The following is a 25,525-nucleotide window of genomic DNA, read 5'->3' on the forward strand; positions in this document are numbered from 1 at the left end:
CTGGAGTTGTGCCATTGTCAAAGATGTAAAGAAGGCCAGGTGTTAGAAATGAAAGCCTTTCTAAAGGACAAATCTCTCAGGATTTCCTTGCTTGAGTACATTTGCCTGGGGCCTCCCACTTTTGGTGGTAGAACTTCTGGAGTGAAGCCCAGCCTCAGAAGGAAGATGTGTGGTATGTTGACTACCAGAAATTGATAGCTCAATTTGTCCCAAGGGTTAACTCTAAGCTCTATAGGGCTTCATTTTTTCTATTCTTTTTAAAAGGTTGTTTTTATTAGCTTGGATTCTTTGCCCTTAAATGATCCATTTTCCTAGTGTACTCTTTTATGCAAAACTTACTTATTAAAACTTCTTTCATCTTTTTTGTTTTATTGTCTTATCTTTCTTACTGTATCTTATCTAGTCTGAATTTTTAGTTTGCTATTTTATCTCGTTTATTTTATACTGTTATCTTCTGTTATATAAATTGTATGTGTTTGCTTTGCACTTACGGTTTTAGTTTTATTTACACTTTATTTTATCTTCAAGGGCAAGAGAAAGGCATGAGGTGGATAGCTGGAGGACAGTCCCTAACCTATGGGAGAGCCATTGGATTCCTTTGTCCTTCTAACTAACTAGTCCTTTAAATTCTCCACTCTTCTTTCTTCTTTCTTTCCGACAATGAAATCCTGACATAAAATATGCGAAGGCAATTATGTCTTTTCTCCTAGTTTACCCTATCTTTCCAGGATAATGATATTTATTTTTAGAGCCAGTGGTTTTGAGTTAGAAATGTGCTATCTCTTGGGGCACATGGGTGGCTCAGTCAGTTAAGCATCCTTTGGGATTCTCTCTGTCTCTCTCTCTCTCTGACTCTCTCTCCCTCCCTCTCTTTGCCTTACCCCCTACTTGCACTGTCTCTCTCTCTCAAAATAAACAAACAAACAAACAAAAAAGAAATGTGCCATCTCTTTAGAAACTTCCTGATTCCTTCCTGATCTAAAACCCAAAATTTAGTTTCTATTTTTTTTTTTTTTAACAACTGCTGGGTATTGAGGAAGCATTGCATACAAATCATGAGCTACTGAGAAAAACACAGGTGGGGTAGGTCCTTCTCACACCATGTTTGATCCTCCTCTAAGATTGCGGCTGTTCTCTCCCTTCTGTCCTATGTCCCAATCCTATTAAAAGCTCTAAGACTCGCGAAGCACTCTGATCACTGGATAAATGGTCTCCCCAGCGTGAGTCTCCTTCCCCATGTTTCTTCCTCGTGAAATGCTTTCATGTTGCTTTTCTTGAAATATATCCCAGTTGGCAAATGCCTCCACAAGTGCTCCATAGCCCATGCAAGGAGCCCAGACTCCTCATCCTGGAGTTCAAGGCCTTCAGGTTATCTCCAGCCTGCTTTCCCAAATATATCTCTAGTTCTCTCACTCACATTAGACTAATGAACCAAACAATGGTTCAATAGTCTTCATTTATGGTTTAAATGTCTCCATGGATGTTTTTGTGCTCACACTCTTTATTAATGTATTTTTTCCATTTGAGAATGTTAATATTATACCCTCCCTTAAAGCCCCTTTCCAACTTTTTCACTACGCTAGGTGAAAATAGTCAACTTTTCTATGATGTTCCCTGGAGAAACACTATTTTATAGGATTAATAAGGGTTTTGGCCCTACATAGCTCTTGTTCAAATTCTGACTGTACTATGTGTTAATTATTTGACCTAGCAACTTATTTAAGTTTTTGAGCCTTGTTTCCACATCTCTCACACACACACACACACACACACACACACACACACACGAGTTTCAATTCCTGAAGCTAAAATTCTCATTCTATATAGTCAAGTTTCCTATGTTTTCTGATTCTATCTAGATCTAAGAGGCTTTTTACATATGAAAATACACCTCTGTTTGAGAAATGCCCAAGTCCTCCTAGACAGACCAACTTGAAAACAAGTCAATTTGCATAACCATCTTTATACTGTTGAGGCCTATTTGTATCTGGAGTAATTTCAAACTGTGCAAATATACTGACACGCAGTATACTAAGTAACTAAAATTAGTTAAAGACACTAAAGTAATCACCTAAAAAGCCCTTGGAAGTGTTAGTTGAGCAGGAAATTCCAACACGTGCAGGGAAATTAAGGGGCAAGGGGCTTCTTATGGAAGATGAAGAGAGGGTAACAATTTGTTAGCTTGGCAATAAACACATCCATCAGTGCGAGGAAAGCAAGGGTAACTTTTACCTGATTATTCCAATTTTATGATGGGGCTATTTCGTCAAAGGAATTTAGCCAATGGGGACAGACCCACATGAGTACAGGTGTACCTGGGGCAGCACAATATGCCTAAAAGTATAAAGGCAGAATGAAATTTGAAACACAACTAGAAGGAAAGAGAATGGTGTTTTAAGTGAGGAGTAGTCAGGGATGAAAGCTGTTTTTATTTATTTACTTTTTTAATGTTTGTTTATTTTTGAAAGAGAGAGAGAGAGGGGCAGAGAGAGAGGGAGACACACACACAGAATCTGAAGCAGGCTCCAGGCTCTGAGCTGTCAACACAGAGCCCGACACAGGGCTCAAACTCAGGACCCTCAAGATCATGACCTAAGCCAAAGTCTGACACTTAACTGACTGAGCCACCTAGGCACCCCTGAAAGCTGGTTTTCAAGTGAAAAGATACCTCTCTCTGATCTTTCTAGGTTAGTATCACTTTAGTTGAATAAAAACAGACTGGAAGGGGTAGTACATATGCCGAAAAATATTTACTCCTCACAGGATGTATTAAAAATGTGGAGATTTCTCTATCTCCTCTCCTCCTTCATAAGAATTGAGAGACCCAATGGACTTGCAGCTTTCTTAGTAAAGGGAACACAGAGGAAGTTACTTTGAGCTGAGTGGAGGGGGAGGAAATAAGGCAAAATGCCAGAGTGTCAGCGACTGTGGCTTTGTGGCCACAAATGTGGAAAGCCCATTGTTATATTTGAAGCATTTAAAGGGGTACCTGGGTGGCTCAGTCAGTTAAGCGTCCGACTTCAGCTCAGGTCATGATATCACAGTTCATGGGTTCAAGTCTCGTGTCCCACTCTGTGCTGACAGCTCTGAGCCTGGAGCCTGCTTCGGATTCTGTGTCTCCCTCTCTCTCTGCCTCTACCCCGCTCACGGGGGCTATCTCTCAAAAATGAATAAACATTAAAAATATCACCAATTATAGTATTTAGATACAATATGTATATATGTGTATGTGTATTTAGATACTATATATGTATATATATATATATATATTCAGAGTAATCATAAGTGTTACTTGTGTGCATACTTATGTATATGGGATGCTATAGTAATTTCAGTTTTATAATACTAAATATTATCTATATACTATATGTATGTAAATTATTGAGTGTCTAGCATATGCTAGTTTATTAATGTTATCTAAAGAACTTAAAGCAACTCTGAAAGGTAGATATTTTCGTTTCAGTGATATAGCAATGGTACCTCAGGGTGCTGTGACTTAATCAAGCCAGCTCAAAGTGGCAGAGTCCCGGGGCAGTGTCACTAGTCTGCAATCTCTCTGACTAAAACAAACAAACAAAAACCATGCAGTTTGTACAACAGTGAATCATCCAGAAGAGTTTAAATAGTGTAAAATTTATGTATACATAAATATTATGTATACCAGACTATTTTGTGATTCTTACTGCTTGATATTTTAGGTTTCATTATCCTTATGTGGATCAAAATATTATCGGTTTATAAATTGTCTTTTATTTGTTGACTGAAACTATGCATTCTCTAATTAATGTTTTCTTTGTGAACCTAGTTCGTGCAAATGCTGGAGTCACCAGGATGCTCTATTTCCACCACCAAAGCTCCTGGCTCCTACCCGCACCTGTTGTTGATGGCAACAGCCAAGGGGTCAGGTATTGTTTTCATTTTGGCTTCTGAAACTTTACCTAACAAGAAGCACAAAAAATGGCCAAAGCAATAATAAACAATGCAGTCATTGGCCCTTGTGGTAAGCAGTGCTGAATCTTAACTACTGGGTTGAAGGCCAGAGTGTCTTGCCTGGGGGCAGGCATGATGCTGGCTCAGCAGTCTCTGGCTGGCTCTGGAAGTAACCGTCAGTGAATCAGGAACCAGATAGGTGATAGAAAGGGCTGTAAAAAGGAGGGCCAGCATCAGGGAAAGAAAGCTCGGGGAAGCAAAGAAGTGAGGGAGAGCAAAGACTTTGGGGAGAATAACACACTGTGTGGTAGGACCCAAGAGATTACCTTGTTCTGTGTGCAAACTGTCACGGACATACCACAGCTCCCGTGCATCCTCAAACTGGCAGGACAGTGACACGCACCTCTGAATACACTGCATGTTTTCTGAGCCTGATTTTCCTCATCTTCGTCAAATTATTTTGTGAGTAGGGACACACCCTTTATATACATACCTATGGCATGAATATATGCTACAGACTCTAAAATTGAATAATTCATCATTTTTAGGATTGGTATCATTAATTCTAATGTTTGTCTTTGATAGAACAAACATCCTTCATCTTCATTATACTGAAGTTCTCCCACCCTCTCTCAGAAACACATATCCATTTATGTTTTCAATTTACTTTGTGCTATTTTTCAAAAAGTCAGGTCAAGACCTAATTTCTAAAGCAATCTTAACAGTGCTTTATTGTTCACCAGTGACTTATATGATTAAGGAATCTATCAGGATTTTTTTTTGTTGTTGTTCTTTCTATAGCATCTCCTTTGCCAATATCTCATTCTCTGTGGTTTGCAGTTCAGCATCTTGAATAAAAAATCATATAACAAATGGGTGTTATACTTTAGAAAATGGCAGCTCCATTTCAACAGCTACATAATTTCTTAGAATTTGTGCTTTCTTATTGTGAACTTCAATCATCTAAGTATAAAAAGGCATTCAAATTCAAACACTTAAATATAACATCTACCTGAGATTAATAAGGCACTATTAATCTTTCAGCCCTAAGACTGGTACCCAAACATTTATTTTTAAAAAGAAAGTCCAAACAATTCATCAAAAAATAAATGGGACTGAAAGGTTGATACTCAAATTATTAGATCACTGAATAAGCCACTTTGTGGGAACATTATGGAAGGTACGAAGAGGTGAGGAAAGAAGACAGAGTGTGACACAGCCATAGATCCCATCTACTTTTAGATTGCCAGTAAAGAGCAAATCAGTTCAAGGCATATAAAGTAAAAATCTTTTCAAATCCTCAATTTACTGGTTGCACACATGCCTTGTGGCAGATTTAGATAGGAAAACAGGCACTTAAAGGGGCAGTGAATGAACAGCGGAAATGGACTTCTTATTAAATGAAACGGCATTCATTTAGCATGAATGCTAATGGCACTAGGGCATGTGGAATCTGGAATGACTGCGATATGTCTCTTGTTAGATCTTACGTGCTAAAGTAACACTGATGTGGAAAACATGAGAGTATTCTCACAGTGGAATAGATAACCCCCATGATGTGTGGCTTGAAATGAACTGACTGTAAGACCTAACGATATATTAATTTTTTCCTCAATTTCAGATATTGTCTTAAACTATATCATATAATAAGCCTAAACTGAGTAATATCTAAAAATTAATAGGTTAAATTTTCTGTAAATTAGGAGAAGACTACCATACCATAAGCTGTTCCATATGTGCTCAGAATTGACCTTCATGAAGATAATATATTAGTTGAAATAATTCTATTATGTTCCTATGGAAAAGAAATATAGACTGTTGATATAGAAAAAGACTGAGTGATACAAACATATACCATCCAATAGAATTTTTATCATGCCTTTTAGAATATGTTGTTCTAAGTGAAATACATAAGACAGAATGGTCTCTCTCTCTTTCTGTCTCTGTCTCTCTCTCTCTTTTAAAGAGACAGGGATAGTGTGAGTCGGGAGAGGGGCAGAGAGAAAGAGGGAGACAGAAACCCAAGCAGGCTCCACATTGTCATTGTGGAGCCCGACATAAGGCTTGAAGACATGAACCCCAAGATCATGACCTGAGCCACACTAAGAGCCGGATGCTTAACCAACTGAGCCACCTAGGCACCCCGATATAAAATGGTCTTAATTGACTAACACTCAACTAATATTAAATGAAATAAGCAGATAGGTATTTAGTATTAATAACAGTATAAATCCTATAATTTATATTGAAATATTCTTTTGGGAAATGTCTATTAAATTTGTTTGTTTTTCATTCATTCATTTATTCATGCATTAATTTCTTTCAACTGTTTAAATCTTTCTAGCAGCTTATAAGACTGTTATAAATTATTTTTTAATGTTTATTTATTTTGAGAGAGAGAGAGAGCATAAGCAGGGGAGGGGAGGAGAGAGAGGGAGAGAGAGAGAGAGAGAGAGAATCCCAAGCAGGCTCTGCACTGTCAGTGAAGAGCCTGATGTGGGCCTTCAACCCATGAACTGGGAGATCATGACCTGAGCTGAAATCAGGAGTTGGACACTTAACCAACTGAGCCACCCAGGTGCCCCAAGACTGTTGTAAATTATAATTTGGAAAAGTATAATTAATTGCCCCAAGAAAGACAAGGAATACACACACACACACACACACACACACACACACACGTACATACATGTATGTATATACATACGTGTATATATAAACATACATATGTGTGTATATACATATATACATATATGTGTGTATATACATATATACATATACATATATATGTATAAAACATGGAGAAAAATACTTTCTTAAATTATTTTTTAACAAGTGACAGACTTTTCAAGTGGCTAGAGCAAAAGAAATGACTGATTATATAATTTTATTCTTAATAAGGAAAAAGTTATATCAGTTTTTGAGGAGAAACTTTTTTTCCCTTGGATTTTGGTAATTCAGTTGGTCTGAATTATGTATTTTTTGAGTGGTATTTTCTCAAATAATCACTGGGTCATGTATTGTAAATGTCATTAGCTATATCAACATGGTGAATGTAATGCCAATTTATATAGCATGTATATATATTTATATTTGATTTGATTTCTGTGTGTTTCACCATAGTCCTGGCCTTGTAGCCACTCTTCCCTAGTGACCCTTGTCTTGTCACTCATCTGTAGAGCAAGATATCAATTACTCATCCAAACACTGTCTCCCTTCCCCTAACTCTGCCTAAAAAAAAAAAATTGTTCTTTAGACACAGGTTATATCACAATACATGAAATGTATGCTAACTTTTCAAATGATAAAATGACATCAGAGAACTTTGAAATCTCTTCTCAGATATAAAAAGGTGCTTTTAGGGGCACCTGGGTGGCTCAGTTGGTTAAGTGTTCGACTTCAGCTCAGGTCATGATCTCTCAGTTCATGAGTTCAAGTTCCTCATCGGGCTCTGTGCTGACAGTTCAGAGCCTGGAGCCTGCTTCGGATTCTGTGTCTCCCCCTCTCTTTCTGCCCCTTCCTTGCTCTCTCTTTCTCTCTCTCTCAAAAATAAATAAACATTAAAATTTTTAAAAAGGTGCCTTTACTATATAATTAAACTAAACACAATTTTACATTATTAATAGGTTCCTAGAGGAAAAGAAGTATGCTGATGGTAGAGAGTAGCTTTAGGTCAGCTGCAGGGTAGTTAGGAAGGAAAACTGGATGTGAGGTGGAGGGACAAGGAGATGCAGGAACCCATGAGGACAAACTGGAACCCATGTTTTTCTTTACTTCCAGCCTCAGTCATGTTGGTGACCAATGGGAGAAGCTAGTATATCTTGACACAGTGTTAGACATGTGTCTAGACCAGGACTTGGAGAAACTGAGGACAAAGATCTGGGAGGAGATTGAGGAGTTGTGTTATGTGCTGCCCAGGTCAACAAAATGAGCCAGTAGGTCACTGAAAGTATACAAGGGATAGCGCTTAGAGTTCTGCACTAGCCTTCAGAACACAGAAATTACTACTTCTTCACTTCTTGCCAAATCCCATATAGATTTTTACACGAGGTAAGTAGCCAAACCTAACCCAGAATTATACAAGGAAGAAAAATCTGGGACACCTAGCTCCAGTTTAGGCACACTGATACAGCCCAAAGCCACCACAATCTACTCTTTGTCAAATTGGCATCCATACACACCTTTTATTCATATTTAACTTCCTTAGTAGCCATCTTCCAAAATAAGATACAAGTCCCTATATCTATGCTAAGGGAATGTTCATTCCTCTTACAGCTGAGCATATTTACATTTAATTACTGAGAAACAAGCGTAACTACCTCTAACTTATTTTAAGGAAAATGGAAAAAGGTAAGAAAAATGGTGACTATATCCACACCCTTCTCTTTCTTCGTATTAAAATAAAGAAGATCTTAATAATTATTACAGTTCTTATTTCTGTCACTGGTCACATGGTCATAGCTGGTATTTAAACTGGCTTCTTCCACTATCTATTCAGTATTCCTTTTGTTTGCAGCTGATAGTGATTCCTTTCTTGGTGGGATGACCCAAGACTTAATTCCAGAATGGTATGAGCCAGTAGCAGTCCAACTTTTATTGGCTTGTGGTTTTACATTAACTTTTATCACAAGACATGGAATTATTAATACGCTCCTCAGGGTATTGTGTGTATTCCAAGCATAAGCACTCATATTCTCATGGTGGAATAGCAGCTCAATTTGCCCCTTGAAAGTCAAGATCAATCATTCCACCAACAACGTAATTTGAAAGTGGCCTGGTGACAGTATCAACTTCCAAGGTTTAAAGGAACTATGGCTGCATTCTCTGGCAGGAGCATTCTTCCATTTGAAACTAAGCCCTCTGGACTAGCAGACCCAAAGTTGTGGGTTAGGGCTGAAAATATTTTGTTAGCTCATCAATGGGGGTAATGAAAGGCTACTTCATCTCCATCTTCAAATCACAGAGATATACTAAGATATAATTCTACATGTTTATATCTAAGATATAAGTATTTATTTTTGTTTAACTTTATAGAGGTACAGTTTGTATATAATAAAATGCATACATTTTAACGGTATCTTTTGATGAGTTTTCACAAATTTACATACTGTGTATCACTCCTACAATCAAGATAAAGAACATTTTCCATCATTTTTCATTTCCTGAAGAGTTCTCTATGTCTGTTGCTGGCAATTCCCCCACTCCCTGGCCCCAGCCAACCACTGATCTATTTACTGTCAATACAGATTATTTTTATGTTTTCCATAATTTTATAAACATGGATCATAGAGTATTTACTCTTTGGCATCTGTACTTTTTCACTCAGGATTTTTTTTTTTTTCAGTTTTAAGATTCATCTGGTTTTTGTTTGTTTGTTTGTTTATTTGTTTTTTACATATCAGAAATGTATTCTTTTGAGTATCATTCTGTTGTGTAAATATATCAAACTTGTTTATCTATCCCTTGTTTTATTGACATTTATGTAGTTTCCAAGTTTTGGCTATTATAAAAAAAGTTGCTATGAATATTCTTGTATGTGTCTTTGTGTGGACATGTTTGTATTTTTCTTCAGTAAATACATAAGAAGAGACTTTCTGGATCATATTGTAAGTGTACCTTTGATTTTATAAGAATTACCAAGCTTTTTAAGAATTGGTTTATTTATTTTCTCTTTTTTCCCTATTTTTCTTTTTTTGTTTCAAGCTCATTTATTTATTCCAAGAGACAGAGACAGAAGGGGGCTGGCAGAGAGAGAGGGAGAGAGAGAATCCCAAGCAGGCTCCATGCTGTCAGCTCAGAGCCTCACTCAGGGCTCGATCTCACAAACCATGAGATCATGACCTGAGCTGAAATCAAAAGTTTGATGCTTAAAGGACTGAGCCACCCAGAAGCCCCAAGAAGTGGTTTATTATTTTACATTCCTTTCAAAATGACATGAGTATTCTAGTTGTTCCATATCTTTATCAATGCTTAGAATTGTCAGTCTTTTTAGTATTATTCATTTTCATAGGTTGACATTGGTGTTTCATTGTGGTTTCAGTTTGCATTTCCATTATCACCAATGATAATAAGCATTTTCCTGTGCTTATTGGCCATCTGAATATCTTCTTTCATGAAGGGTCTGTTCTGTTCAAATATTTTTATCCATTTTTAATTTTTTGTTTTCTTAAGTTGAAAGAATTCTTTACATATTCTGGATATCAGTTCACTCATTATTTTATATATAAATGTATATATTTATAAATAAATATATATTATAAATAAGTATATATGTATTTTATATATATGCAGTTTTATGTTACATGTAAGATCTCATAATCTCCATTCTTTGGCTTGTGTTTCTGTTACTTAGCCATCATATTCAAAGAACAGAAGTTTTTAATTTTGGTGACATTGATTTTATCAGATTTATGGTTCATGATTTTTGAGTGTTACCTAAATACTCTGCCTATTTTGATACACAGATTTTCCCCTATAATTTCTTCTATGAGAGAGTTTTAGTTTCACATTAGTTCTATTTTTAGACACTTTTTGTTTATGTTGTGAGGTAAGGGTTGATGTTCTTTTGTTCCAACATCAGTTATTAAAAAGGTTCTCCTTTCTTTATTTTGTCTAATATTAATGTATCCACCTCAACATTCTTATCTTGACTGTACACGCTTGTTTTCTTCCTTAATTTTCAACCTGTTGTGTCTTTGTATTTAAAGTGCTTTTTTATACACAGACTATAATTGGTTTTGCTCTTTGAGCTACTCTGACAATATCTGTCTTTTGGTTGGAATATTTAGTCTAACAATTGAAATTTTAAACAAACATTTGTAATAGCATAAACGTACAAAATACTTGGGAATAAATTTAACAAAATATGTATAAAATTTGTTCAATATGAACTATAAAACCATGCTGAGAAAAATGGAAATACTGAAATAAGTTAAAAGATGTATCATGTGCATATACATGTTCAACTGAAATCATGTGTTTTGTGCACATGTTGCCTGTGCATGTATGTGCTTATGTGTGTAAAGCAAACAATTTCAAAAAGAACAATTCTCCTTGTTTCATATAAGAAGTTTTTCCACTGTGTCACACAGCAATGAAATGTTAGATTTGAAATTTGAATCCAGTTTTGTCAGGCTTCCAAGTCCATATTATTTCCAATACATGATATTACCTGTCTGTGTCTAATTAGCATGCTCAAATATCCTAATTTTCAAAAACTTCTTGCTTGTTGAGCAGAAAGAGAATGATGCATTGATCTTATAACCTGGATCAATTGATGTTGGCCCCATGCATTGACCTTTGCTTGGTTCCTTCCTAATACTATGTTAGCTAGATGGCGGATGGGTAAGGATCATCACAAATCTACCTTGGATTACACTTCACATTGCTTATATCAGATTTTAGAAGAGTCCCAGGAAGTCTTCCCTGAATCACTTAATAAGAAAATTAATAATTATAAAATAGGAGACATGAGAGCTTTGAAAACGTCAGGGATATATGTAACCTTACCACATTAGTTACATGTGGCACTCCCAGTCTATTTCTACATAGAGTTAGTGTAGAATGGAACATAGAGGTATCCTACCAGGCTTGTTGAATGGGTGAAGATGGCAGAAGGGATGAGAAAATGATCTCCTACTGTGAAGCTAGCCTTGGAGGGAAATAACCTAAACAACAGTGCAAACAACATCTTTAAAAAGGAGAAAATTAGCTTCAGAAAAAAGAAGAAAGAGATCCAAGATGGGACTGAGGAGATATTTTAGGTTTGGGGAAGACTCTTATCCAGAGGCAATTTACGAACACTAGAAGGCTTGAAGAAACTTCAGATTGACACACAATAGAAATTCACGTTCCTCAGGCTAAACTCTAATTCTAAAAGACAGGAGTAAAAAAGTAGTCAAGTGGAGGGGCACCTGGGTGGCTCAGTTGGTTTCAGCTCAGGTCATGATCTTAGCGTTTGTGAGTTTGAGGCCCGTGTCAGGCTCTGCTCTAACAGCGCAGAGCCTACTTGGGATCCTCTCTCCTCATTACTCTCTGCCCCTCCTCTGCTTGCACTCTCTCTTTCTCTCTCTCAAAATTAACAAACTTAAAAAAAGTAGTCAAGTGGAGGATATTATCATGTTTCTTATGAAAATAAAGATTATTTACTTTTTATTTATTCATTCTACAAATACTATTTGACAACCTACTAAAAACTATCTTGGCAGAATACTGAGGGTAAACAAATGATTCAGACATGGTTCCTACCCTCAAGGAATGTACTGTTTATGGAAACAAGTGAATAAACATTTATAAAGTAAGAACTGTATCAGGTTATGCAGTGGTTTAACCACAACCCCCAAACCTAAGTGGCTTTGCAAAACACAATGTTATTTCTTTTTCATGCATTGCCTGCTGTGGGTCTGAGTGCCTCCATATGTTGGTTTATTGTTCTAGCTACTTCAATCTTCTGACAATCTCACATTAACAGGTGATTTGAGGATCATCATGACAGAGCAAGAGAGAGCTAGAGAGTGGAGCAACAGAATTAAATATCCTACCAGGAAATGACACCTGTCACTTCCACTCATATTTCACTGCACAAGTAAGGCGCATGGCTTAATTTTGTGGCAGGTAAACAGAGGAAAACAGGCATTGGTGAAAAGTGCTGACTCATACAGTATGCTATGTAGAGGTAGAGTCAAAAGACCATGGGTCACTAATCGGTAGCAGAGGGGAGAGTGGCCACTGCTTCCACTTTCTTCTAGTTTTGGCATGGAAAAATAAGTTAAGTCCTGAGAGACAAAGTAAAAGTAAAAGAGAGAAAATCATTAAAATAAGAGTCTTCCTGTACACTCCAATTTCTAACACAGATAATAAAAAAATGAATTTTGCACCCACTTTTAGAAAGTCCTATGAGAAATGCAAAATAAATAGAAGACATGATTCTGGCTCTTAAAGATCATACGATGCAATAGGAAGGTGAGGCAAAGCTAAAGAAAGGCAGTAAAAACTGATCAATCTGATAACCTCTGAACTGGAACTCTTTATTACTCCCCTACATATATAGGACAATGATAATGATAACCTTGAGACTCCGCAAAACCCTAAAGTGCTTTCAGAATCATTAAAGGAAGATTAAAGTATTTGCAGAATAGTTTAGGTTTGAGGCTATTAGTGAATTTTACTACTAGACAATTGGCCATTCAGGCACCATATATATTACATATCTCTGGTAACTTGAAGCTGTGATGAACTAGAGTACCCCATTCTCTGATCTTTTATAAGCAAAATTAGAGAAACAGATAAACATTTGTTTCTAGCAACATCTGCACAGAATTACTTATGCATATCGAGCAATCATGGTGATTTATAATGGGAATGAGATGTAAGTGGGTTAAGTAGGAATCTATATAAAAAAGCTATCTGAAGAAGATGAGTATGTTTTGCAGCAGAGGTGAGAGGTAGTTTGATGCATAGGGAGATAAAGGTGGGGAAGCCTCTCGGAGAAAGAAATGAGGTAATTTAGAAACAGATGGGTGAGCTAGGTCATATTAATTGTGTTTTGTGGCTAGAGTGGAGTATATAATGCAAAGTAGCAGGGAGAAGAATGTTCTAGTAATCAGTAGAGTCTTAAAGCCTATGACCAGGAATTTTTGTATGGTCAAAATGCAACTTTAAATCCATTCGGGTTCTCAAAAGGCAGGCTTGGAGATTCAGTTCCTGGATTTGTTTGTAAGGTAGGTTGGATAAGGAAAAGCTATTAAAGTGGTTGGTACAGACATGGATGCCTTGGAATTGCCATAATAGAAGTTGAAATACTAAAAACTATAGGGAAGAATCGACAGATTGGAGATTCCTAAGATTTCTGTCTGAGGTACTTTTCTTTAACTATTTCAGTGATCATATCCACTGCAATGATGCCAATTATCATCTATATGCTTATAATTCTTATCTAGAAGTAGAAAAAATATCGTATAGTGGTAAAGTGCGTCTCAGTAAATGTTAGCTATTATATGTCTACTAAGATCTATTTATTTTCAACCAAAGTTTGTATATCCATCTGCATTTTGGCTATTTCCATCTGAATACCCAAAAGAAACCTCAAACTCAACAACAGGTCTAGAATTTTCCTCCATTTACTCTAACCCACTTTTGTGCTGTGTTTTCTTTGTATTCAGTCTATTGAATATGCTTCAACATGTTCATCACTGTATCTCCATGTTGTTTGCCACATAGCACATACTCAAATATATTAGCATGTGAATATTTCATACGAATAAAGACTAGATAAGAGCAATGAAGCTGCTGTATTTTGAGTATGACTCCATGGTCATAAACTTAGGTAGAAATGCTATTGGAATTTTAGAGAAAAGAAGGTGGGCATGAGAATTGGGTCCCAATTGTTGGCATTACTTGACAGTTGCTTTACTTAGCAAATGCTTTGTATTAACAAAGCACAAAGGCAGTTTTTTCAACAAGCCGTCCTTTGTTGCTTTGAAATGTTTTCGTCCCTCACCAATTTTGTCCTCTACCTCCCCCCCCCCCAAAAAAAAAAAAAAAAAACCACACACAACATTGTGGCAAAGAAAGAAAAAATAAAACTCTGCCATGATGGAAACTCAGTGTCCTCTTGGCTTATGTGACTCTTAAAATATAAGAAGACACATTCTTCTCTGGAAAGATTCCTGAAGGACACAAGTCTAAATCATTTTACAGGGGGAAAAAAAAAGACATGCTTTGATGGATGGATAATAAAAGTGTGAGGGAAGAAGAAGGTATTTCAGATGAAACAAATGACAGATAAAGAGGATTAGTGAAGGGTCAAAACAATGTATGAAGATATCAACATTTCTTGCCCAATCATTCAATAAAAACGTCAACAAGCAAAAGGCTGGTTGGCAATAATACAACCAAAATGGGTAATTTAAGTAGAGAAAGTAGTCTAACTGAGCTCAACGTGGCTATTAACACTTATTTACTCATCCCAGTGGAATAAAATACTGAAAGACAGGAGACTGAAGTGAATAAAATAGTATCCAATTTACAATCAAATGAAAAGATAGTGGGCTTAGAGCCAAAAAATATTCCTCAATTAAGCTCTTTTCAATGACTTTAGTTTAACTAGCTGGAATTTTATTTAAGGTTTTAAAAAACTACTCTCTTGTTCAACCTTTTGAAAAGCAGGATTTTTCTTTTAATGGGTAATCTATTTCTTTTTATAAAATGAAAGTCAGCAATAACTGGTGTTCTGCACATATGGAAACACAATAAAATTGACACAGAGAAATGGAAGGCACAGGCCCTATTCTCAGACACTGATGTTCTATGAAGAAGAATATATGGCATTTGGGATATAAGGACATATAGGTCATGGGCATGCGGCTCACTGGACCTGCCTCAGTTTCCACTTCAAAAATACTTTATTATTTGTTAATCAACTTAGGTGGTAAGTGATAACAGAGGTTCTATGCTTAATATAACCTCATGATTTTTAAGATGACTCTTCAATTAAAGTGCAGTTTAAGGCCAAAGTATTCCACTTAAGTACTTCTCTTGCTCTATACTAACATATGCAGTATAATTTATTAAAATTTTCCTTCCTAAATACATAAAAATTTTTTACAATTATGGAACTTGAAGAGGTAAGCTTTTATCACTTGGCAAATTCTCTTTCATTACGACGCTGAATAAATGAGAAGTTATTATACTAGGAAACACATTTCATCTTTCATCTTCCTTTTAAATTTTTAAATTTTAAATTTTAAAATCTTCCTTTTAAATCACAATATAAATATATAAATATATAAATACAAAGGTATGTGATGTTTCTGTGTTAGAATATTCAATATAAAAGGATACTTTTAATAGGTTAAAGGTCTGATTGTTTAAATGTTAAATAATCAAATGTAATGTTTTATCTCTACACACACAAATGAAGTTGACAAACTGTAAAATAGGCAGAAAGCCTAATTCAAGCAACAGATATTTGTTTCTCTGCCACTAGTGTTGAGTGCTGCAGATGCTATAGAGCAGAGTGATGTATAGTCCCTGCTCTCATAGACGCGCTCTGTGGACCACCACTGCAAGGGCCCTTGTAGGAGATAAAATAACATACATTTATAGAGAACAAATACAAAGCAGAGGAAACTGGGAAACAAAGCAACATGGCAGCACTATTAACTGGAGAAAACTTGCAATGGCTCCATAGAGAAGATGGTATTTAAGCAGGATTTTGAAAGATAGAACAAACCTGTAAGGAGATAAGGTGGCAGGGCATTTTAGAGATTGTAAGAGTACAAGCAGGTGGGAAAGAATGAGATGGATTTGGGGGAAGTGCTGAGTATTCCAAACTAGATAGGGACTGGTAGATAAGCTTCAGTTAGACTGATGTGTCATTGGAAGGAAACTGGTAGATAAGCTTCAGTTAGACGAATGTGTCATTGGAAGGCTCTGAAATGCCAGACCTAGGTTATTGTATACCTGTCATGTATAACATGCTTGTTTTGCCATGCAATCTGCCCTAAACAAGAGGCTATCTCAAAGTCACTTTTGAGTATCGATGACCTTGATCTCAGAGTCTTCAGCAAAATGCATGGAGATCTGTCTGACTAGGTTTTCTTGAATTCTTGGTCTTCTTAAATGCATGTGGTAAATTGTTTTGTTTCCTTGATGATTTATGTCCTATTCAACAGATGCTCCAGCAACACTCTTTATAACTGCAAACTACTCTTTATAGCTCTTTATAACTACTCTTTATGAATGCAAACATTTTTATAAGTTTATTGAAATATAATTCACATACCATCAAATTTACCCTATACAATTCAGTTGGTCTTAGCTCATTTACAGAGATGTTGTGCTACCATTACTGTGGGGAATAAGCTTAGGAATTCTCTGAGCTTGCACTGATGGGTTTACAAGGCATAAAGAATTAGAAATCCATAGAATGTATATATCCCAGTTTGGGTAAACAAGATTAGGTTAGGTAAACGGGGTAAAGACCCCCAGTATAGGACAAAGGTATAGGAAGAGGGAATCTAGGGATGAAAACATCCAAGATGAGGTACACAAGATTAGTATTCAGGGTGGAAATGCTCCCCAATTTAGTATAATAGCAGAAAACTGCTTTCACAAGAAGGAAGGACTAAAATAGGTAAACAGGAAAACAGGACTTTAGACTGCAGCAAGGTGAAGTTGCCCAGAGAAGAGCTAATTAGCAAAAGAAAGGTGCCTCCAAAACCCCCTTTTCCCCACACCCATGAGTTAATGTTCATGGTTTTATTGTCCCTCTGTGCATGCCTATCACGCTTGTAAGCCTTCTGATCCTAATGCAAACAGAGCAAGCACCCTTACTTGGAGCTCTTGTTTCCTCCCGGACATTAGCTCTCTTGCACTTTTAATCCTGCGTTCTGCTCTCTTGCTGGAAAAGAAAGAACTTCAGACCCAGAGTCTACGACACATTACCACTATCTAATTTTAAAATATTTCTATCACCCTAAAAAGAAGCCCCATACCTAGGAGCTATCATTTCCCCATTCTTCTTGCCCTCACTCCCAGGAAACTGCTAATCTACATTCTGTCTATATAGCTTTGCCTATTCTGGACATTTCACATAAACAGAATTATACAGTATGTGGCTGTATTGGTCAGGGTTCTCCAGAGAAACAGAACCAACTTTCCTGTTGAGATATGATGAAGTATATTATATGAATTGACTCATGTGATTTTGGAGGCTGAGATGTCACAGAATCTGCTAGCTACAAGCTGGAGAATGAGGAAAGTCAGTGGTAAAATTCAGTCCAAGTCTGAAGGCCTGAGAACCAGGGGAGCCAATAGGGTTACTTCCAAATCCAAAGGCCCAAGAACCAGGAGCACTGATGTCCAAGGGCAGAAGAAGATGGATGTCCCCTCTCGAGAAGAGAGAATTGCCCTTTCTCCATGTTTTTGTTTCATTTGAGTTCCCAGTGGATAAAGTGATGCCTATCCACATTGGTGAGGGTGGATCTCTTCACTCAGTCTACTGAATCAAATGCTAATCTCTTTCAGAACACCCTTTAAGCCACACCTGGAAATAATGTTTTACCGGCTATCCAGGCATCCTTTAGGCCAGTCAAGTTGACTCATAAAATGAGCCATCACAGTGGCCTTTTGTGTCTGCTTTCTTCCACTTAACATAATGTTTTCAATGTTCATCCATGTTGTAGAAGTATCCGCACTTCATTCCTTTTTATGTTTGAATAATATTTTACTGACCACAATTTGCCTATCTATTCATCAGTTAATGGATATTTGGGTTATTTTCACTTTTTTCCTATTATGCCTGATGCTGTTCAAAAGATTCATGGACAGCGTTTTTTCTTTGGATGTATGTTTCATTTCTTTTGCGTATATATCTAGGAGTGGAAGTGTTGTGTCATGGTAGCTCCGTCCTTAACATTTTGAGGAACTCTCCACTATTTGCCAAAGTCGCTGCACTATTATGTAATGCCGCCAGCAGTGTATGGTAAGTGAGCGTTTGATTTTCTTCATTTCTTTACCAACACTTGCTATTGCTGGTGGTTTTCATTTTAGTCAGTCTACGATATGCAAAGTGCTACCTTGTCACAGTTTTTATTGGTATCTCTTTAATGACTAATGATATTGAGTATCTTTTCATTTGTTTTTGCCATTTGTATATTCTTTCAATAAATCTTTCCAAATCATTTGTTCATTTTTAAGATTGAGTTGTCTCCTTATTTTTGAGTTGTATGACTTAATACATTCTGGATATAAGTCCCTTATCAGATATATGATTTGCAGATAGTTGTCCCAGTTCTGTGGGTTATGTTCTCACTTTCTCTATGAGGTCCTTTGAAGCACAAAAGTTTTACATTTTGATGATATCCAATGTTTCTATTTTTTCTTTCTTGTCACTTGTGTTTTTGGTGTCATATTTAAGAAACCATTGCCTAGCCTCAGGTTAAAAAAGATTTATCCGCACATTTTCTTCTGAGAGTTTGTGCAGTTTTAACTTTTATATTTAGATCTATGACCCATTTTCATGTAAGTTTTTATATGGTATAAGGTTGGGATCCAACTTCATTCTTTTGCATGTTGATACCTAGTTTGCCCAGTACCATTTTTTGAATAGATTACTCTTTTTCCATTGAATTGTCCTGGCACCACAGACACAAATATGTTTTAATGGTTACCATACAAGTTTGAACACATACTTACCTTTTACTAAATTCTTTCATCTACTATTAGATTAGATATACTATTTTCTCAGGTGAATTATTATGGGGAATATAGATGGATTAATTTCTTGTATATAAATTTGGTAGCCTTTGAAGTAGACATAAAGATTTGGTTTTGTCTCCAAATTATGTAAGGGATCCTTATTCAAATGCTGAGGCTAATCTTTGTTTCAGAGTCTGCTTCTCAGAGAATTTGCCTGAGACATCTCTAACAAGGGGACAGGGCCTCTCAGTAGAGAGGTTTACCCGTGGTAGATTGCAGTTTGGAGCCCAGGATCTTTGTGGACAGATGTTTTGTTAAAGGACAAAGAGAAGAGGAAGACTAGCTATACGTGCCCAGTTTCTCCTTCCAAACTCACTAAATGAGAGTGGAGTGAATGAGGGGACAGAGGGTGACCAAGATTATAATGCTAACCCATAATGATGTATATGAAAAGAGACATAAAGAGGTGGAGAATAAGCATTCCCCCCCACCAAAACCATGTACCAAATACCCAGGGGCAAAGTGCCCTGCTCCAATGGAGAGGTCTTAATTTTTTCCTGCCTGCCTCCCCATTCCTCTTTCCCAAGTTATTCAGTGGGAACAATCTGATATTCATTTTGCTTACTTATAGCTTTATGATGAGGGTTTACCACATACAGACTATAATTGTTTCTTGGTTGTAAGGCCTTTTATATGAACAGTGAGTCATCACAGGTGATGAATTTTTCATTTCCTTTCACGAAAAGGCCAATTGACTCAAAAACCCTGCTCAAAGCAAAGGATAAATTTGTTGGGAACATTTTCCTTCCTTCCTTCCTTCCTTCCTTCCTTCCTTCCTATTTATTTATTTATTTATTTATAACCACTATAGGCAAAAAGACCATTATTGCTAGCTTTGGTCTAAATATACTCTAAATTTTGGATAGAAATTTATGGCAATTCTACTTTGGGCCAAGAATTCATTTCTGGTCCCTATAAAATGACATTTTTGGCTCTACTTTATATGGAGCCAAAGGTTCATTAACATTTGCAAGCTGTTTCTTTGTACTCATGGTCTGATGAAAATGACTTGGGAGCCAGAAAATGTGAACCAAATTTCCATTTCTGTCATTGACTCCATGTGTGACCTTGGACAGGACTCTTCATTTCCTTGAACCTATTTTCTCCATCTACAAAATGGGGATAACAATAATAGAGGATATACGCTTCATTGCTTAATTTCCCACGCATAATTTTTTCACATAATTAAATAGCTCATGTGAATAAAAACTGGAAAACAAAAATTTCGTTATGAACGCAAGTCAATGGCATGACTCACGTTAAGGAACTTAAGACATTTCTGAAAATTTGGTATAAAATATAACACATAGTATTCTTTCCCATTTTTAAAATAATGATGTAGCCACATTAAAAACTGTTGACTTTAGCATGTAATAACAACCATTAAATTATGTTTTCAGAAACATAGTTTTCTCATAAAACAGATGTGTCCTTTTCTCCAAAATTTCAGTACCACTAGTTTTCTAATAATTTCTAGGTTACAGCAGAGTTTTGTAACATGTAGTTTTGTGTCTCAGAGGACAGTATAATGCCCAAGCCTGCCTAGTAACAAGTTAGTTATTACACAGCTCTACAGTATTAAAAACCCTATAAAACAGACACATTCAGAGGTAGTTTTAGAAACTCTAAATATTTTTTAATGTACATGGTATGTTAACTAACTGGAATTTAAATAAAAACTTTAAAAAGTAAATTTTTCAATGCAAACAAAATTCATGTTTTCTTTAAATAGTGAGCTCATCAGTTCAACTACTTAAAAAATTCCAACTTTTTTTACACAACTTTTAAGAAAAACCCATCTGTCATGAGAACCGGGCACATTCTGCTCTCACATCACAAAATGAAAACAGCATTTCAGATTGCTGCCGGGTCCTCGGGAGCAGGAGGGGCTCTTTATTTATTTAAAAGATATTTTTTTAATGTTGATTTATTTTTGAGAAAGAGAGAGAGAGAGAGTCAGCATGAGTGGAGGAGAGAGAAAGGAAGACACAGAATTCGAAGCAGTCTCCAGGCCCTGAGCTGTCAGCACAGAGCCTGATGCGAGGTTAGAACTCAAACTGTGAGATTATGACCTGAGCTGAAGTCGGGCGCTTAACCAACTGAGCCACCCGGGTGCCCCAGGAGGGGCTCTTTAGATGCTGCATGTGGCTCTACTTATCCTAAGCAAAGTTTCATTATAAAGATGGCTAGTATATAAAAGACAAACTTTTAGTTATTTCCTAGCTTATAATGTAGCATTTACCTATTGAATCTAAAGAGGTTTATTTCAGCCTTACTTTTATTTTGAGATATTCAGGGACTGAGCATATCATGGAGTTCTATAGTTCTGCATATTATTTCAGCTATGTTACTGGGTAGATGTTTAGATTAAGTGTGGTTTTGCTGAAATCATGCCGGCAAAGTTACTTCAAGGGACCTCACTGCTATCACGAGGTGGCTCACAGAGTAGGTGAAGTTCAGGTGGAGGTTCAGTCACCCGTTTGGTCATTATCAAAAAGAGATTCATGGGTGCCATCTCTTGGATATTTTTATTGATCTGGTTGGGGAGATGATCTGGGAATATGAATTGAAAGGGAGAAAAAAAAACCTTCCAGGTGATTCTAAAGTCCAGCTGTGTATGAGAATCACTGTCTTACAGTTTCCTGAAGGCGTCTGGGAATTCAGGGTAAATGTCACTCATGTGATTGTCCCCCTGTAGTTCCATCACCACCATGTTGAATCCCCAGTCCATGCTTTATGTGGGCTTATTTCATCCTCATGGTCCTTGGATGCAGCTGGTATTTGGCCCCTTGACTTCTATTTCATTTGTGCTCTAAACACCATGTTTATTTATTTTCCAAGTTGATGCCTTAATCTGGAATAATTTGAGAATAAGGCCTGTATCTAAGTGGTTAGGGCATTTATTCATTTATTTTTTCAACGTCTGTTGGGTATGTAATATGTGCCCAGCAGACACATTTATTTCAGATGTAAGAGCACAAAGGAGGGGGACCCCCAAGCACAGCAAGTCTCTCTGAGGAAGGGGGGCATCAAATGGAGACACTCAGGTGGTTGAGGTGGAAAGGTCAAAAGCAGAACAAAACAAAAACTGCAGGATATAAAAAAGGTGAAACTTTTTTTTGTCTTTTTATCCCCTTAACCCGTCACAAAATTTTGTTCCTCTCTAGGTTGTACAAATTTAGCAGCTAGTGTTGTGTTTCTTATTTAAAAAGAAAAATTACTATTACTCTGATTATTGAAGATTATTTCAAATTCCTCCTTCAAAGCTCTTTGGAAATATTAATATCAAACAGAGATTTGAAAGGCAACCCTTGAAAATCCTACCAGACTGGATAGCTCTGATTCTACTGTTATGCTCTGCTGCATCCTGCATATAATAATAATATAGGACATTAACCGAAGATTATTTTCAATCTGGGCCATCCTTTTATGTCTTCAAAATGGCACACTCATATAATAATCTTATTCTGTAATGTTGTTTCTGCCATAATAAGCCACTCTTCCTATTAACCGTGTCATGGACTGTAATAGCCCCAGCAGTGATTGAGATCCAAATGAAATGGGAATTGGCTGACTTCCGCTGGATTCTTGTTAGGTTAAATTAGCTAATACATCGACAAAGCTACCCACCATCCAGACTTCTTGGTAGCTTTTTCAACATCACGGCGGGCACTGAAGGTGCTCAGGTCGGCAGGTGGCTCTGAGGAAGGTCTTCTATTCTTGCCTTCTAGTAGCTGTGCCCCTGCTGAATCGAACGGCATTCCCATTATTTTACGGATAATTAGATGAGATGTGTTTATCGCAGCAATTTATTGAAAACAAAAAAGTCACACATTAGCAAGCTAAAATTATAATTAAAGGAAAAAGGGGGGGGGGGAAGCTTCTGCATAAATCGTGCCAAAATTTCAAGGGACCAATCCTTAGAGGACAGAGACGTCAGGCTTCAAATTTGATGAGTAATTTTCCTGGGCCACGCAGCACCAAATATATCATCTGACACAGTTCTTTCTTTGATTTCCACTTAGGTTTAATGGTTGAATAATCATGGCTCATAAGTTTATCTTTAATAACAGTCGCAGCAGACAGTTTATTAGCAGATTCTGCAGGCTGCAGGGCTGTCATTTGCTGTTACAGTGATTGTCTGTTTTAAATATCACAGCTGTTGGTGTTTTTATTTATTTATTCATGATTTGATTCCTGCCTCTCCCACATCTCTGACGCTCAAAGGCAGGCTATTTTCCATTCCTCTTTGAATTGTGAAAGGCTGCTGTGACAGTCCCTAGCCCAGGCCGTGGAGTGTCACACAGGGTCCTATGGTGCCGAACAAAAAGCCGCGTCTTCCTGAATCTGGCAGAACTCTTTATGAGAGCCGAGCCTTCTTGCGCGGGGCTTTCTCTGTCAGTGAGGGGTGGGCATGAATGGAATCCTATCAGGGGCTCGGGGCCAGTGAAGACCCTTCTTCATGCGTTTCTTGGCCAGGAGAGGGGAGCCACAGGAGAAATGCAAATGCCCAGGCCTCTACTTTCCCATGTGATAGCACCGTGAATAAACATAGGAAGCGCTGTGAGCTGCGGTTTCCGAATTCAGCTGAAGAGAAGGCTTGGTCCATAACACACAGCATCTTTCATTGAGTTGTGCGGGGGGACAGGCTTGTATTGAACAGATGACATTATTTCGTTTGTCTCCAGAAAGGCCCTGTGAGGAAGAGTTTACATAGAGCGATACAATTTTGTGAGGAGAAAAATCGGGGCCTTACATTCTCAGCATGACCTGGAATCAGGCACGGAATTAGAGGAGGCGGCTGCTGCCGTTAGGTAGCTGACTTGGGGGGAAAACGGACAGACCTCCAGATGCCAAAAGGCTCCCCCTCTCTCCTGAGGAAGTATGCTTCCTGTATCTCCTGTATCTTCCTGTATCTCCTGAATAATAAGTAAAATAATGCCCCCCACCTGATAGCTGAGAGGTGGGCAAAGTACCATTCTACAACAGAAGCCTATAATGGGCACTCCCTCAACAGAGGGCACAAGAAATGTGTACAACGAATCTCAGTTAATTTTCTGCGAGTAGGCTTGGATCCCTGGGAGGCTAGTGAAGGCAGAGAGAAGAAAGACATCACAAGAGGCACATCTTACCCATTTCTTGATCTTTGGAGGGACATGTTCTGTCCTTCTGTCCCTCGCATACTCTAGAAGATACCCACCAGTTTTTTGCCACGTTCAGAAAAAGGGAGACCCGAGAGATCTCTGTGCCCCCTATTGCTTTGGGAAAGGGATTGACACAATCTGCAAAGAGGCAATCACCTGCCCCTTGACTACCAGCAGCAGATTTTTTTTTTTTTTTTTTGGCTTCCCCTGCCTTTCAGTAAGTGCTTTTGTAAAGTAACAGTAAAGGCTAACGTGCTATAATATTTCAGAAATTAATGGTGGGTGCTGAGGATTATGGAGCACTTTAATTTTTACTGTTGCTTTGCTAATATCTTTATGAAAATAATGAGCACCAGAAAGTGGTATCGATTGGTAAGGAGAGCCAGATCCAGGATTCAGCACTGAGCCTTTCCACCTGCCTGGCTCCAGATGCACTCCCCAACATCAGGTTGAAATCAGATGACGACATTCTTTTTAACAGATCAGATACCTCTCACCGCACCCGGGAAAAGGAAGTGCACTATCAACATCACCAGTCCTCACTTGTGTGCAGCTTAGTGGCTCTCTAGTTCTGTGCCTAAAAAGCTCTTGGAGTCTGCAAGCTGGGTGCTAATATTCTAAGGCTAAAGACTTATAATAATTAGTCACTGTCAAAATAATAGAAATGTAATGCTCATAATGTTAATATAGCAGATATGGTTTTATTTTATTTTAAGCTTTTTTGTCCATAAATGTTCATTAAGGCTTTGGCACTTGATGATATTTGCCTTAATGAATATCAGGCAGTATTTTTCTATTTCAATTATTTGTTGACTCCATTATGAAATCCTATTGATTCTACTTTGATATATCCAGCATTCAACTGATTTTCCTCATGGCCACACCTACTACTGTGGTCTGAGCCACCAAAGATCATGGTAATCACCTCCTAATAGGTCTGTTTGCTTCTCTCTTTGCTGCTATGTAGTCTATTCACCACACAGCAGTCAGAGTGAGCCTTTGAAAATGTAGGTCAGATGATGCGGCTCTTGTTAAAAACTCGGCAGTGGTTCCCCATTTCACTGCAGGGTAAAGCCCAAGTCTCTATAATGTCCTATGAGGCCCCACGTGGCTGGGCCCCTCCTGACTTTGCCTACCCCTCTTCCTCTAATTCACACTGCTCCACGCCCTCTGGCCTTCTCGCTGCTTTT

The 25,525-nt window shown here is 37.4% G+C and overlaps 1 long non-coding RNA gene across 1 annotated transcript; it reads right to left on the minus strand.

Annotated features, from left to right (window-relative positions):
- Positions 1 to 4,640: 4,640 nt before the first annotated feature.
- On the minus strand, positions 4,641 to 22,930 carry LOC121042101 (uncharacterized). Its single transcript, XR_005795971.1, has 3 exons — positions 22,822 to 22,930; positions 5,650 to 5,725; positions 4,641 to 4,778 (listed from the first exon to the last, which is right to left on the minus strand). It is a non-coding gene; the product is annotated as an uncharacterized LOC121042101 (long non-coding RNA).
- Between the last annotated feature and the right edge of the window lie 2,595 nt (positions 22,931 to 25,525).

The sequence above is a fragment of the Herpailurus yagouaroundi genome, unplaced genomic scaffold (assembly GCF_014898765.1).
Source record: "Herpailurus yagouaroundi ecotype Mexico unplaced genomic scaffold, PumYag 184, whole genome shotgun sequence".
Classification (NCBI taxonomy): Eukaryota; Metazoa; Chordata; class Mammalia; order Carnivora; family Felidae; genus Herpailurus; species Herpailurus yagouaroundi.